The following is a 16,667-nucleotide window of genomic DNA, read 5'->3' on the forward strand; positions in this document are numbered from 1 at the left end:
AGAGGACTCTGAAGAAGGCCTATAGAAGTACAAGGCAAGATGTGGGACGTGTGAACTGAAGTACATATCTGCCAACATCAGAGCCTTTTCTAAGATTTAGAAAAGTATCTTTACTTCAGTTAAAAGAGTAGAACACTGTTGCTTTCAGTAATCCCAAGCATTATGGGGACACTACCCTATTAAGACTAGAAAATAGGTGTAGAGGGATGGATTTTCTTTAGGAACAATGGGGACCCATTTTCTAAGACAATAGTCTGAGGAGAGACAGGGGTCAAAAGAAGAAATTTTCACAAGTATAGGCTGGACAGAGACGAGTAGAATAACAAGGAAAATTCAGTTAGGGTGGCAATGGCCCAAGGAAATTTGAAAGAAGTCAGTTCAGCTAGAAGAATTTGCAGACTGCTGTTTCACCCCCCGCCCCCACTGGGTTGGTCAAAGTTTTTTTCTTGTCCTTGAGATCTTTCCGGACCAAAATCTACTATAGCATCTTCCATTGCCGGAAGGAGAGAAAACCTTTCCACAAAGAATCTTTTCAGAAGCACAGAAGGAAGAACCATATACTCAAGCCAGAGGGCTTCACCCTCTTCCCGGATAAGAATGAACTCTTTTTTGTGGCACGGAGTCTAGAATGGTCTTGGATGGTACCAGTTTCTTCTTTCCAGACACTTAGCAGATTGGCGAGTACACAATAATGGGGGGGGGGGACCATGTGCAACGCAACAGACAACTTTTCAGTAGCAGCGACAACATCAACAATACGTTGAGGTTAAGAAAACTTGCCGTGTGGCATATAAATTATAAACAACCTGATTTGGGAGACGGTTTCCACGTGAAATTACTTCTTTCCATGCTGTAATAACACATGATGCCTGTGTGTTGAATATCCCAAATTGAAGGTCCTCCAAGTTTTCCTTAGGTGCTTCTTGGACTTTCATTCCCCAATTTCTTCTCACTAGTGTTTGATGATACCAGGCCTACCGACGACGTTGAATGATGTCAGGTAGCATCCGAAACCCAGTCCAAGTATTAGATAGAACTAGCAGCCAGGTTAGACCAGGGAACATAATCCAGGAACCAGGACATTTTGTACTGGGGGATCTGGGCATTTCAAGACCAAACAGACAGACAGAAGGACAGAAACACTCATTGGTCCAGGAAGCTGGTCCAGGAATCAATCCAGGAAGCTGGATTGATTTAAATCTCTCTGCAATTTATTTAAGTCCTCAATTCGCAGTGGTGAAGGTATTGGATGTAGCAGGCTTGGAAGTGATAATTACTGTCTAAACAGGTTATGCTAGTTTGCACAGTTACTGCCAAAACATCTAAAGCTAGGTTCCATGGTTCAGTGTCCCTAAATTCCTATAAGGATGCCATGCCTCATCCAGCACCAGGAAATGATAAGGCCTCTTGAGCGTACTCAGAATTGAGGAAAATTATGGAACCCATAGATGTCTTCGATATTACCTACATAAAACCAAGACTAAATTCTATTTCAGTTTGTTCCAGGTGATGATTTAAAAATGAATTTTAGAGATGGCTTTAACTACATGCCTCAGTTTAGACATGGTTAATTCTTCTTTTAAAAATGTGTTTTATTTGAATATATAAATATTAAAGTTCTATTATATCAATTCAGCTAACATTCAAATATCGGTGGTACTATAATTTAATGATACTCGAGATAGCTTATATGATAATATAGTAATTAATGATCTCTTGGTCTATTGAAGTTTCTGCTTGATTAGTATTTAGTCAGGAATGAGGAGGAGAGAGGAAAGATAGTTTTTCCATTTATATCTTGTTTAACAATATTTCTAATATATATTAGCACACATACCTGTTTTAGTACGTTGAGTAGGGTGACATAAACGAATCCTTCTTTGAAAACTCATGAATTTGATAATGCAGTCCTTCATTTTAGTTGCATACACTGTAATTGAGGGTGTGAGATGAAAATTCTTCTGATTTCAAAGTTAGTGTGACATTCTTTTAAATTTGTTTTTCCTGATCTTCCGTTCAGGAATACCTAAGTACTCACACAGCAAGTTGGAACTGAACTTTCTTACCATCCCAAAGGCAAATCTCCAGTCCCTTAAGAGACCTAATGGAAGTGAGGTTGTGTCTGAGGGTCAAAATGTCCACAAGTGGGTGACCTTCAGGAGAGACCTATCTTTTAATTTATGTCATCATTCTGTGTGGTGTTTTTTTCTTCTTTTTTTGTCAGAGTGATACAATTCCAGGGGCCAAGAAGTAGTACTAGATAGTAGAAAACAATTATTTGACTATTTAGTGTTGTCTCTGCTTGTAATCCTTTGGAACCGTGTTTGTAGATGGTTGGGGAAGATTCTATCTCCTTCACAGGTAATGTCAAGTCATATCATAGGTATGCCAGCTTTCATATTTTCCATTTATATCATTTTCATAAGTGCCAAATAGAGAAGACAATGCTTGTGTGTTTAAGTTCCAGTCACTGACATTAGGCTAATAATTGGTTGTTACTACAAAGGTTATGGACTTACCTGTCTGCATTTTCATTTCTTAGAAGTTTCTACACCTTTTTGTTCCTCGTTCTGAAATTGCCAGGGGAGAATAAAAATCACTTACAGATTTCCATTTTGGGAATCAATGGAATAAGCTAGCTAAAAAAACTATTTCCTGAGGTAATTTCATGTTTTTAATTTGAGAAAGACAGAGTGCAAGTGAGGGAGATGGGCTGAAGGAGAGAGAGAGAATCTCAAGCACTCTCCACCCTCAGCACAGATGCAAGGCTCCATCTCACACCCGTGAGCTCATGACCTGAGTGGAAAGCAAGAGTCAAAAGCTCAACGAACTGAGCTACCCAGGCACCCCTGTTTTCCTTCTTAAGATTGGTCTTCTGATAGGAAAACTCATAAGGTAACCTCACCCTAAGATAGTCAACTTCTCCTTAAAATGATCCACTTGGCCAAGATAGTCAACTCTGATGACTGTCCAGTGCCTCCTTAAAGAGGAGGCTGAGCATATAGAAAATCAAACTGAACTAGTCACAAGATACCTGGCGACATCACAAATGTATTTGAAAAGATCCAACGTTGTTGTACGAAACTAGTCTGTGGCCTACGATCCTTCTCCCCACGTTTGTTCCCAAATCACCATCATTGCATCAAACAGCATAATCAGTTCCGTCCTTTCCTCCTCATCTAACTTGACATCCTTTATCAGAATTTGCTCAGAATTTATGACTCACAGAGAGCCAAATTAGGGCAAATGGAGAAATGAGTAAAAAAGAAAAGTTGCACACAGTAGGTGTGTCCTAGGAAAATGGCACTGGCCACCATCCCCACTTGAGTAGGACTCACCAAAACTAGGAATTGGGATTTGAACCTTATAATAAAACAGATACACAAAAATCCATGCTTTTATATAGTTCGTAAGACTTCTAGCCAGAATGTTTCCAAAATGCCCATTTGAAAATGGGATTTCATAAAACTAAAAGTAAACTCCAGTTTCAAACCCAAGTCAAACTTTACTGCCTTTGGTGGTGGAAATCAGTAATGCAGTAGAATTCCCCTTAACGATTCGGTGAGGACCTTTTATAATAAATATTTAGTTAAAGCATCGACCACACAGATCCATTCTGTGTAAATCTCTCCGAGTAAAGCATTCTCATTCATTCATTTAGCAAATTTCAGTTGCTCAACTGAATTCTATTTCTCTGATCACTGCATTTGAAGATCACTCAAGACCTGACAAAATGGTTTTATGATAATTAACAAACTGGCTTCCCAAGACTACTCTGGAAATAATATACAGAGAAATTAAATAACGTTTCTCCTTCATTTGAGTTCAAATATCAGACAACATATGATCCTTATTTTCAGAAAAAAAATAACCCCAACATAGATATTTTAGTTTCTCTAAGAAAAATGAAGAAGACAGCTACCCAGATGATCTCAGCTAGCAAATTCCCTTTGCTTACTTATTTCTGCTGAAGACTGTTATTTGAATGATTACCTTTAGCCTTTCCTCATTGTCCAATTGCTTGAAGCACAAAGAAATGTAAAGAAGATGACCATATTCCAGCTCTCATTTTTGAATAAACCTCAATAACAGAAACAGAAAACAAAACCATGTCAACAGAATATCATCAGAACATCAAACAGTTTGTGAAGGTCTAAGTTTTGAAACCTCGATTCCTGAATTCAGAGCATTAGCTCATATTCCATGGTGTCTGTAACATCAAGTACATGAAACCAATGGACGAAAACTGGGTGAAGGAAAAAGTACTTTAAAACTGGTTACTGTGGATTCCCAAAAAATGACAATATTCATGTAAATATTAATAAAGACATCAAATCCAAATATTACCTTAACCTTTGTGCTATTTTATTTTTCACGTAGTTCTGTGACTACAGAGTGATCAGTTGACTTTAATGTAACATTTATTAGAACATGAGAGGAAGGGTTTCCAAGATATTAGTATTTAAATCAATCCCCAAATTATTAGTTTTGCCTAGCACTCCTTAGGGAAGGAATCAGAGGAAGAAAATAAATTTAAATTAAAAACTATATATATATAAAAGCAATTTATGGTTCATAGTCTTCTAGAGGGCAGATTAAGACATTAAGAGCAAAGTGAGAAGACTGGTTTTAGAGAAAAAAAAGTAGAGGTAACTCTTCCTTTGCTCCAACAGGAAAGCTGACTAAAGAACATGGATATTTCAAAACATCAAGGAAGGAAAATAATGCATGATTAGCCTCAAATGCATCATTAATCCACTATTCTGTCAAATTCTATTTCTTCTGTCTTGCCAAAGAATAATCTCTACCATAACAGCCCTCCATACCAGAATAAATAAAAGTATTTATATTGCATTATTTACATTTCAAACAAAAATAAATTTAAGTAATGCGGAGAAAAATAATTTTATAATTTAGAAAATAAGATTTATTAAATAGAAGAGTGAGACTAAGAGAACTGGCACTTCTTTGAACCAGTAAATATAGTATCTGGGCTTTTTAAGAACTGGCAACATCGAGATGGTTTCTTTTTTCCAACAAAAATATTTACAGAGCATTTCCAAGTTCATAACATTTAAATAACTCATTTCAATTTTGAAACACTACTTTCATTTTCATTCAGCTGTTTGGAGAAAACAATATCAGATGAAGTAAGTGATGCAAATATCTCATACAAAGATCCATTCATTCATTCATTTCACTTCACAAATATTTAGTGACTTCCTTCCATGAGTTAGGCATTGTTTGAAGTATTGAGTATAAAGAGCAATGGACAGAACCATTAAGATGCCTATTTCCTAGGTGTTACATCATAATGGGATGGGATGAAATATTATTCATAAATACCCTCCTAAATGATTGCATAAAATTAATATTAATATCATTCAGAGTCTGATGGGCTACCATGGATTTAATAGATTAATAAGGACTTCTTCTGGAAGTTTTTTTTTTTTTTTTTCCTTAAGCTGAGACTCAAAGAACAAGAAGGAATTAATCATGAAGATGGGAAAGAAAGGCCTTTCTTTCTTTCTTTCTTTCTTTCTTTCTTTCTTTCTTTCTTTCTCTGTGTGTGAAGGGAATAGCTTTTACAAGGCTCTAAACTGGGAACGTGTATAGTATAATTGTGGTGCAGTAGCTCAATTTGATTAGAGACCAAGGAGTGAGCCGGAGAAGAGTAAGTAATGAGGTGTTCAAGAGAGATAGGAGCCAGATAGAGTTGCCAGAATAGGAGGAAGGCAAGTCAATGAGAAAGCTATTGCCACGTCAGGCAAGGTAATGATAGCTTGAACTGCCATAATCCTAATGGAGATGGGGAGAAATGGATGTTTTGGATGAGATTTTGAAGTTAAGGTCATTGGATCTACTAATGGAAGAGGAAATCAAGTATGCCTTCTATTTTTATGCATTTATGTATTTATTTTAAATTTTTTATTAAGTGACTGGATGCCTAATGACACCATTTACTGAAATGAGGAGGGCTCGGGCAGAAGATTTGTAGTGAAGACAATTATTCTCTTTTGGGATATTAAAATTTGTAATGCCCAGAAGAAATTCAAGTTTGGATGTCAGATACGTAGATAAACATCTGGCCTGGGGTTTCAGGTAGAAATAGGGTCTGGACATAAATTATACAAAATTACCTGAGAAGAATGTGAAGATTGAAAAAGGAAGGCATGTAAGAATAGAGTCTTCGAGCACCCCAATATTTCAAAGCTAAACTGGGCAGTATGAGGAAGCATGGGTGATTGAGACAGAGTGGCCAATGGCTAGGGAGAAAACCAGAAGGTTCTGTGTTACAAAAATTAAGAACAGTAAGAGTTTTCAAAGCTGAGATAGAATGAATTGAATTTATTTAATTTATTTTCAGGTTATTTCAATACTCATGAGCTCTGTTTTATTAACTTTCTTCTCTTACCTTCACCTGAATACACCCTTGCTGTTCTTTAACTCCTGCTAATCTTTCTGTGCTTCAGCAACGAACAAACAAGCTGCCTTCACCAGCACTTTTAGGGTGACATCTCTCCACCAGCCCCAAGTGTGCACATGGACGGTGCAAATAAGAAAAGGCAGCCTCTTTGTTTATTTCCTGACACACCATGTGAACGTTACCATGAATTTTTTAAAAATGGTGGAGATGCATCCAGGTGGAGAGGGGAGATGTCACCCTAAATGCCCTGCTCCACCCATTTATCTCTTCAGACTTGGTCTATTTCTGACCCCAGAGAAAGATAACCCATGGGTCATAGGAGTCAGCGTTCAGGTTGCAGGGTAAGAAGTAACAGGGGATCTCAGAGTAGAACACATTTGCCTTTCTAGGGAGCATTGGAGTGTTGTTGGAGAATTGTGCTTATTCAGTCTCTTGGTTCCAATTAGGCTCCCTAGTGATATTTTATAGCAACCATAAGTAGGTAGTGCTATGGGTTGAATTGCATCCCTTCAAAGTTCATATGTCTAAGTCCTAACCCCAACCCTTAAAATGTGGCTGTACCAAGACACAAGGTCTTTAAAGAATTAACCTTAATTTAATTAAAGTTTTAATTAGCTTCAAGTGAGGCCACGAGGGTGGGCCCTAATCCAACACAACTGATGTTCTTTTAAGAAGAGGAAAGTTGGCTACACAAAGGTCCAGAAAAAGACCACATGAAGACCTTGGGAGAAGGTGGCCACCTACAAGCCCAGAAGGCAGGAGTCAGAAGACACAAACCCTGTCAACGTTGATCTCAGACATCTGGCGCATCTGGCCTTCAGGACTGTGACGAATTACATTTCTGTCTTTCACACTGACAAATACATGGTGCTTTGTTTTGGCAGCTGTAGCAGACGAATGTGGGAGAAAGTTTTCTACCTGCATGCAGTGTAGGTAAAGAATTACACAAGTTCGATCCCGAGTCTTAAAGACAGTTTCTTTGAATTCTCTTTCCACCTTTCCTGTTCCTCTTGATGTATAAGGATGAGAATCGAATGAAACAAGAACTAGGCTGTGTCACTTAGTTGAGTAGTCAGGCATGGCATCCACGGTCAGAAGCTCCATTGCCTTTCCTGCAATACGTCATATCTGGTTAAGTGTTCAGTGAAGCTGGTCTTTGTTATAGATTGCACCAGACTGCTAGTATAGAAATATGGAAATGAACTCAACCCATTTGCACTCTGGAGTCCAATCTAGAGCCCTAGTAACACGTAGAAAGAATCCTTTTACCCAATGGTAATCATCTTTAAAGACGGATCAGTATCAAGTTTCTCCCTTCAAAAAGTTCAACTATTCTCAGTTTCAACAATCAACTGTTCTCTCTTTATATTTCCAATATAGACCCTTTTTAAAGTCAGCACTTAAAAACTGAGTACTTTGACATTGTGAAAATGCATCATCTATATAACTTCATTTTTATTCACTTCACATATTTCAGTAAAACCTTTACATCTTGTCTGAAGTCCCAGAGTCTAGAACAGTGGTTCCCAGTAACAGAGATACTACCTCAAGGGAGAATTTTGGAACACTGAAGTGCTCTTTGGTGGTCATAATATTGTAGAGGGTTTCTGCACTTATTGAATGAACCACGCTAGGCACCGTGAATTGTGCATTTATAGTTGGACGTTGGTTTCTAATTATTGAGTCTAGAGTCCAAGTTAGTTTTACAATAAATTCAAAGAATTTTCTGTACACTTTTCAAATACTCTTACTTTTCCAGAAACACAACCCGTGTGAATTGAGAGAAAATTTCAGTTTGTCTTCTTCCCCAAGAACTTAACATCATACATCATTTCAGAAAATCATGCGACTCATGGGAACACCACTTATGGGACTAATAGATCTCTGACAGTAGGATCTCTGTCTTCACTACATGTGTAATTCACACAAACGTGGTGACTCTGAATATAGCTAAGGTTCTGCAAACTTCATAATGTTTTCAATCTCAGGGTGCTTGAGTATTAATGAATAGAATTGCCTATCATTTATTATAAATTACTTTTTTATAGTTTCCATTTACATTAGAGTGAAGGTGCTATATTGATATGGGGTCATTATTTTAGTGAGTTGTATTCTCTATATTCTCTTTCTTTCAGAAAGTATTAAAAAATTGTATGTTTAAAGCAGTGTTTTACCTACTGGGGTTGACTTGTTTCTGATCATGATGATATGGGGGTTTGCATTAAAACTTCAATATTCTTGTAGGTATGTGCCTCTGAAACATTAGAACCAAAAATCAGACCTCTTGCTATTTAAATCTCTCAACTAGTTTTCAGTTAAGCTGATTGGAAAGGAAGAAAACGTTTATTAAAGGTCTGCAAAAATGGCTATTTTTATTTGTATGTGCAACCACTTCAAGAGTTTTTGAAGACTAGAAGGAAGGTCATTATTTCAGTGATGTGACTCTCAATATACTCTCATTAGCAAGCATATTTTTTCATTGTTTCAACCTTAGACCTAAAACTCAGCATAATTAGCGGTATCTATTTTGGTTGGTCAGAAGCTGGTTCATTACCTAGCTAAATTCCATGAAGTTAATAAGGTTTTTGATTCATTATTTAGCAGATACATATAGCACTTCCTAAATGCCAGGAACCATTCTAAAACTTTACCAATATTAGCTCATTTTAGTTTTACAACAACTACCTTATTATCCCCATTATACAGAAGAAACTGAGGAACCGACAGGTTAATTTGCTCAAGGTCAGTGATATCCAGTAAGTTGCAGAGCCTGGATGTACAACTGTAGACAATTGGGCTCCAGAGGCTACGGGCTTGGCTGTACATTGCCTTCTGAAACTGCCATACAGCAAACGAGGAAAAGTTTGCATTAAAAAGTCTAACGGGCAAATGATTAGGATATATTGGTTTATCGTCTTAAGGGATCTTTAAGTTTCCACCTATGTTAAATAAATTGATCATCTTTTGTCAGGTATGGATAATTAATTGAAGACCACTTGCAAATAAAGATCAACTGAACTGTTTATCATAAATGAAAAATCATATACAAGTGTTGACTGAAATTTCCCCGCCCTGAAAGAGGAGGAAATAAAAAACACAATAGGCAGTATTAATTAGACTTATGATAATTTGAGAAAGAATGAGGAGAGGGAGGGAGAGAAGAAAGAAGTGAGGGACGGAGAGAGAGAGAAAGAGTATTTCATTGTATAACACAGAGCTTTGTTCACAGGACTCCGATTTTCAAAACGTGCGTGTGATATTCTGATCTTTGAATCGATTAGAACATTATGTAACCATTTAAGAAAACGATCCAGAATCCGTGTCTTGGCTGTTTGTGAATGGAGGTTGTCATTGGGGCATTGCTAGGAGAAGCGAGTTACTTGCAGGTATCAGTTAATTCCAGTTATTTTGAGAGTTTTCCGGGGAAGCAGCAATGATAGAAGGTGAATGACAAAAAATAAAATTTCTCCCAGCAATTTTTTCTCCCAGAAAAATTTCTCCCAGCAAACACTATGGTTTTTGTTGTTATTTATTTTGCTGTTCTTTCTAAGTTTTCTTTGTTTTCATTTTTAAAAATTTGTCAAACTTTCAGCATGTGCTTAGCCTGTTATCCTTTGTTGACTTCCAAATACCACCATTGGGTCATTATTTACGTTTTCATGTCATTTTTCTTTCCCTCTACGGTAATCCTTTTTGGGTATGACAGCCGCATAGTTTTGTTTGATTTATCTGAGAGCTTAGAATTTGGGGTCTGTGTCTCATAATTTTCCAATATTGTTATAGTACAGTTTGATATTTTTTGCTGTTTGTTTTCTTTTCAACAATGGCCCTTTTACCTTTTTGCTTTTTACCTGAACAAAATTGTCATTTGTCCTAGACAGAAATAGTCACATGTCCTATCAATCAAGATAATATGAAGTCATATAGTAAGTCTACTTTCTTAGGCTAGTCAAAATAATATGTTTCACACATTTCTTATTGTTAAATCCAGATGAAGGTTTACACCAAAGAAATTGATCCCTGAAGAATAAACATCTATCTATGTATGAGGAGATCTGGGTATTTAAGTAATGGAATGTTCTAGGGTCCTTCTATGATGACATTACGTTGTAGAGAATGCGTTTATTTTTCAGTGCCTAGTCACCTAGTATCCTACTAGTTTAGTTATGGTTATCAGCTGAAAAAAGTCACAATATGTTTTTCAACTAAAACTTATACAAATAGGGAAAACAGGGCAGAGAAAAATCAGAAGCTACAGGTGCCAATATAGTAAAATGATGAATAATCATAAATCTGGATTGCAAGACGGCCAATTGCTTTAATTGATTGTATTTGACAATAGTCAACAATATGCTTTTTTAATACCCTGTTTTCTAAGCTCAACGATACCTAAAACCTGGGATTATTAGCCAAATGGTTCCCTACCAGCTGACTTTGACCTAGAGGACATCTGTACCCTGTTTATCTTAATAGATTTAAATTCGTTCTTATATGAAAAACATCTATTCAATGTTCGTGAAATCATAATGTCACATCCACTCCAATACAAAGGCTCTACCACAACTCTGCCCTATGATTCTAGTTGAATTTGAAAGACAATAAATAATATTTAATATTCCTTAAGAAAGAATGTCACTCTCTTACAGATAGATTGGTTTAACCTAATTCCAATCTAATATAAATTCTTCATTTTAGGTCTGACAAATCAGTTTAGTTGTAATACAAGCATCAATAAAAGTATGTAGTTATACATTCCTAGTCACACATAGGTATGCATAAATAAAACATGTATGTGTTTTATAGGCTTCTCATTTTAACATTGTGTGAATATGCCCATTTCAACAAACACTCTATAGCATGCCTTTAAAGTCATACCCTAATTCTCAATGGAAAACTTATAGGTCACATATAGAATTGACTTGTCTAATATCTTACTGCTGATTATGTCATTTCCAATATTGGCATTTACCAATTATACTGCAATTAACATTTTTGTGCCAACACTTTTGCACAAAGTTCAGCTTATTTGTTCACAAGTGGCTTGGCAAATGTGTTTATTCTCTGCTTCTTATTTTCCTGTGATCCATCTGCTGTCCTTCCCTGTCATGTATGGTGCCCAGGGAGAGTCACAGTCATAAGCCTCATCACTTGGGACTCTGGCTTTCCGTTGGTTTTGTCCAATGGGAGGCACTGGCCCAGCAGGAGAAGAGAGAAATCGGGACATTTATCTCTGCCTCCTACTCACTGGACCCAGGTCTGGCAGTGACTGAGTTCCGTGGTGTATTCTCTTTCCCCTTTCCTTCATGGTTGGGTCTCTTCAGTGATGGACTTACCCTCTTTGTGGCAGAGGTAGGAATGCCTCCCCCGTGCTGCTAGTCTCTAAATAAATGTTTTACCATGCTTTGGTTCTCGTCCCCCAGACCATGGCCCCGTAAGTAGTATGTTCATTTGTCTCTCTTCCTTTATACCCTTTGAGTGAGTCATCTATTTTCTGCCTGGACCTGCTAAAATAGGCAAAGGGCTGTAATAGTATTCTTTGCATATTTGATATATTGTCACTCTTTTTCACAACTCAAATGTACCACTAGCAATGTGTAAGAATTCAAATATCTCTATAACTTGTAACTCTGGATTTTATGTTTAACTATTGTCAATACAATGAGCAAAACAGAAAATAATGCACAGTACCTTTTGGTTACTAAAGAGGACAAATGTGAAGAGTGCGCGCGTGTGTGTGTGTGTGTGTGTGTGCATGCACACACATTTACAGATCAAGTAACTAGATAGTAAAGTGTCTAAAAAGCACTAGCTATAGGCTAGTGTTCACATTTCAGCTCAAGCACAAACTAGCGATGCGGATTGAGGCAAGACCCAGCCCTTCTTGTTTTGAAACATCTCTAAGCCTTTGTGAAAATTATATGTGACATAGAGATAACAATAATATTCGAAGTGAAGTGTTTGGATGAGATGTCTCCAGTCCCTTTCAACCTTGTGCCTGTGATCTTACATCTCCAGCAGTAACACCAGGACAGAAAGAAACCCTGGAGAGTTTTAGCATCCATGACGGACAAAGGAAACTCTACCTCATGTGATGAGTCACTGAGGCATTGGTATGGCATTATTTTTCGTTTTGTTTTCTTCGAAGAACGGCAAATATTATATATTTTCTTATAAGGCCAAATGGAGCCAACTTAGAATTTTGCTGCGTTCAAAGTCCAATTCTGTCAATCAAAAGCAGGCATGCTAATAAGAGAAATGGATTCCCACATCCCTCGCAATTTGCATTTACTTATCCACTGCTTTTTCGGACCTCTTTGCTAGCAAATTTTGTTTTGTTGCCCTGACTTTGTCCAGAAAGGGCTAGAAAATGCTCCCTGAAATTATCTACCTCACGTAATAGAACACAATAGGTCGCATTATGTCTCTTAGCAGAGGGAGCTTCAGAGGGGTTTAAAAAGGCTGGGGGTCTTGAGGCACAGAGAGAAAATGGAATATTTCTGGGAAGATGAGAAGCAGGAACCTCCGAAGTAGCTCATTTGTACTGGAGGTAATGGTGTGAGAGAAAGGTAATGCCAGAGACTTTGAGAGGTTCAATGAAGTGGAAAAGGTGGATAGAGGGCGGACGATATTTTCTGCAAATGTCTAAAATTTTCAATATAAGGACTGAGGCTGGCGAGAACGTACAGCGTGTCACGTACTTGCTTTGCATATGGGTAAGGTGTCAGTGACTCACCTTCCACAGGTCTTGTGCTGTAAGTTGTTGGGTGATGGATTTGCCCTGCATGCTCTGTCCACCCTCCAAGAGCGGAGCGCGGCTTGTGAGACATCTGTGCGGGGTTAGGAGGGCAGCTGGAAGCCGTTGGACAGAACGGAACCAACAGGCTCGTGCCCAGATGCAACTTGCAAGCGGAGTGCGATCCGGGCTCTGCTGAAATGCTGAGCCACCAGGGCTGAGGAAGAAAGAGAAAAGTCTTCGGTGAGATGATTTGGAGAGATTAATGAATACATGGGTGGGTATGAAATTCACTGGCGATAGTTTTCTGCCTTATTGGCAAGAAAAATAAGGCGCTGAGACATCATCACACGTTTCAGTAGCACAGGTAGATGCTTTAAAACAGACCTAGGCTTCTGTGTTTAGGAAACTTAATTTTTAAATGTTTTTTTTTTTTCTGACACTCAGACGATCGGCCCTTACAACAAACTGTTGTTGAAACAACAAAAGCCCCCCAACCCCTCCTAAGTAAAAAGCGCAAGGGGCCTCCAGCAGAAGCCTCAGACGAGCAGGTGAGCGGAAGAGGAGGGCAGACGGCGGGCCCTGTGCTCCTTGGCAGCCGGCCAGCTTGGCCAGAGTTGGCCGGGGATCCATGACCCTTTGGCTCTCGTGGGAGAGCGTAAAGTTCTGTCAGCTCGTCCATTCGGATAATTAGCAAAAGATATTATTTCCCTGCTCCATCTGCTTGCATTTTGGCTAATAATTGGAACACTGAATAATGTTCCCGAGTCCTTCAGCTCTCCGTCACCACAACCGAGCGCATCTCTGGGGAAAGACCGGGGGGACAGAGACCACTGAGACTCCTCAGCCCTCTTGTGTGAGGACGACCATGAACCCTGAGGCCAGCCTCCAGTCTAGAGACAAGTCAGGGCTCACCGGTCAAGGAGTCTAAGGAGGCCGGGATGGCAGGGACATTTCATTCTGCTAATCCAGAGCTTACCCCCCTTAGCCACAGACAAATGGCTGTGCAAATGGAGGGCTTAGTGACCCTGACGCTGAGAAAAGGAAAAGGGCAGAGCTATTTACTCAATCAGAGACTGAGTGTAAGAAATGGCTTCATCATGGTGGCTTGGAAACGTACTGTGGTTTCAAACATCCCGTAGCAGCCCTCTGGTGGATATTCGATTGTGGATTTCTCCAGACAAGGACCTTGGCTCCTCCTTCACTCTGCATGGGAACTCGTGCAGCGCACCACACAATGGCACAATTAGGTCCAGTTGGCCGGCTGACTGAAAGCACTTCAAAGCAGAAGGGAATAGAAGCAGAAAGGACCTACTTCTGCATTTTGAAATGAGCGTTAAATCATCTTTTCAACTCTAAAGCTCTTCTCATATATATTTTTTTTTCACTTGAACTTGGGAGCTAAATCTCAACAGGAGAAAATGCTTCCCGTCCACCAGAGCACTTTTTTCGTGCCGTGTGTTTTATTGAGTATCTACCATAGGCCAGCGTCTGTGCTGGGCGCTGGAGAGGGCCGGTGGACTCCATTTCTGTAAGGCGACCGCCGTAGATTCGCACGGTCAAGTGTTCTAATACATTACCGATACGGATATGTTGAGAAATAAGGCAGAGAAATATGTGACGAACGTCTGCTGCTAGTTTCTTTGACATTTAGAAGCTTTTATTATTGATGAATTATGAGAGGAAGTGGTTATCAAAAAAAAAACCAAATTTATTCAACTGATCATACACGTTTTTGCTCAAAATTCATTCTACTATAGATACCTGAATCCCCCCCCCCCCCAAAAGGGCTAATAAGTGATAAAACTGGGACTGGAACGTAGGTTTTTAGACATACTGTTGTGTGTTTTTCCTACTACTCTTTGTAGTTTTCATGTCATTAGAATGGTGCCACTATTTCCTTTTTTAAATTAGAGCCATTGCCGTTTTTAAAAATGATTCTCTTACAGAATGTTTTCATGTTGCAGTGAGTAGGAATTAGAATAGAAAGATTTGCTGTTGCAAAGCGAAGTTGTTCTGTGTCTAGAGCAGAAAGAAATGAAATCAAACATCAATGAATTTCAATGGCCAATTTAAATACTGTAATATATTTACATAATGTTTAATAATTTTAAGCTACTAATAGAAAAATATCATTTGGAGATTTGTATTTTGAATTTCAACTTCTCTAAAAGTTAAATTGACACAGAATAAGTAAATTTTCCTTAGAAGATAAAATTAATCGGATAGACAAAATGATATATTTTACAAAATATAATTTATTGATTGATCAAGTTACCTGGAATTTTTTTCCTGAACATTCGTTTTTCATAAAGTTCTTGACAGTGAACTGGACACTTTATTAAGATAAACTGTATGTCATTTATTGTTTCATTGTTATTATCATTATTTTATTTTAGAGGAAGAGAGCACGAGCGGGGAAGATGGGCAGAAGGAGAGAGAGAGAGAGAGAGAGAGAGAGAGAGAGAATCTTAAGCAGGCCCCATACTCAGCATGGAGCCCGACACAGGATTCCATCTTACGACGATGAAGTCATGACCTGAGCTGAAATCAAGAGTCAGATGGACGTGCAACCGACTGAGCCACCCAGGCGCCCCTGTATGTTGTTGTTCTTTTTAAAAAAAAACTGTGTCTTTCTGTTGGTTTGAGTGCTAAGGTGGGTCACTGCTTTACGCTATATTTCTGTCGATCAGGCAACTAAGGCAGATTTATTTTAAAATGTGATGTTTTAAAATGCTTGCAGTGCTTCCTTCTGTAGATGAGTATCACGAGCCTTACAACAGTCTGGAAACCGGCTAATATTACAGTGGTAGGTCTGAGCCTGCGTCGTGTAGATCCATGGCCGCAGTTCATCACTGGTGTCCTCGTAGTTGTTTGGCAATCAGCTTCCTGGACAAAAAGCCTGGCATTGTAGCATATGCTGATTTCCATGGTATATACATACCCTCGACCGTGGCTAATTTCAAGATACCAACATGTTCCTGAATGAGGCGTCGCAAGGCAGTGTGTTCACCATTTTGCATCATGTCTAAAGCATGAATCTGTATCTACGGTTTCTGATAAATACATGAGAAAGTACAGAGAAAAGAGAAGCAAGTAAGTCGAAGAACATGGAAAACAGTGAAACATTAAAATGATTAGGAATCGATGCGTCTTTATTGCCTTCGTTTTCAATACAACTCATTTAACTGTGGATTTTTATAATTTAATATTAATAATGGTTTGGTTTAATAACTGGCTCCCTGCATTCCTGGATATTTACCAGTTCGCTCACGTGACTTTTCCAAGCTGGTACAAGCACACAACTAGATCACAAAAGAGTAAGATAAGTCGTTTTGGTTGGTTGAAAATGTTTCCAATGTGCCCCCCCGCCTTTTTCTGTGGTATATGTGGTGTGTGTGTGTGTGTGTGTGTGTGTGCGCGCGCGCTGTGTGTGTGGTAAGCACGTGTGCGTGGTGTGTGTACAAGTGATGGCATGAACTCCAAGCTTATAAATATTTAAATTGC

The sequence above is a fragment of the Puma concolor genome, chromosome A2, assembly GCF_028749965.1.
Source record: "Puma concolor isolate L17-30 chromosome A2, mPumCon1.1.hap2, whole genome shotgun sequence".
NCBI classification, from domain to species: domain Eukaryota; kingdom Metazoa; phylum Chordata; class Mammalia; order Carnivora; family Felidae; genus Puma; species Puma concolor.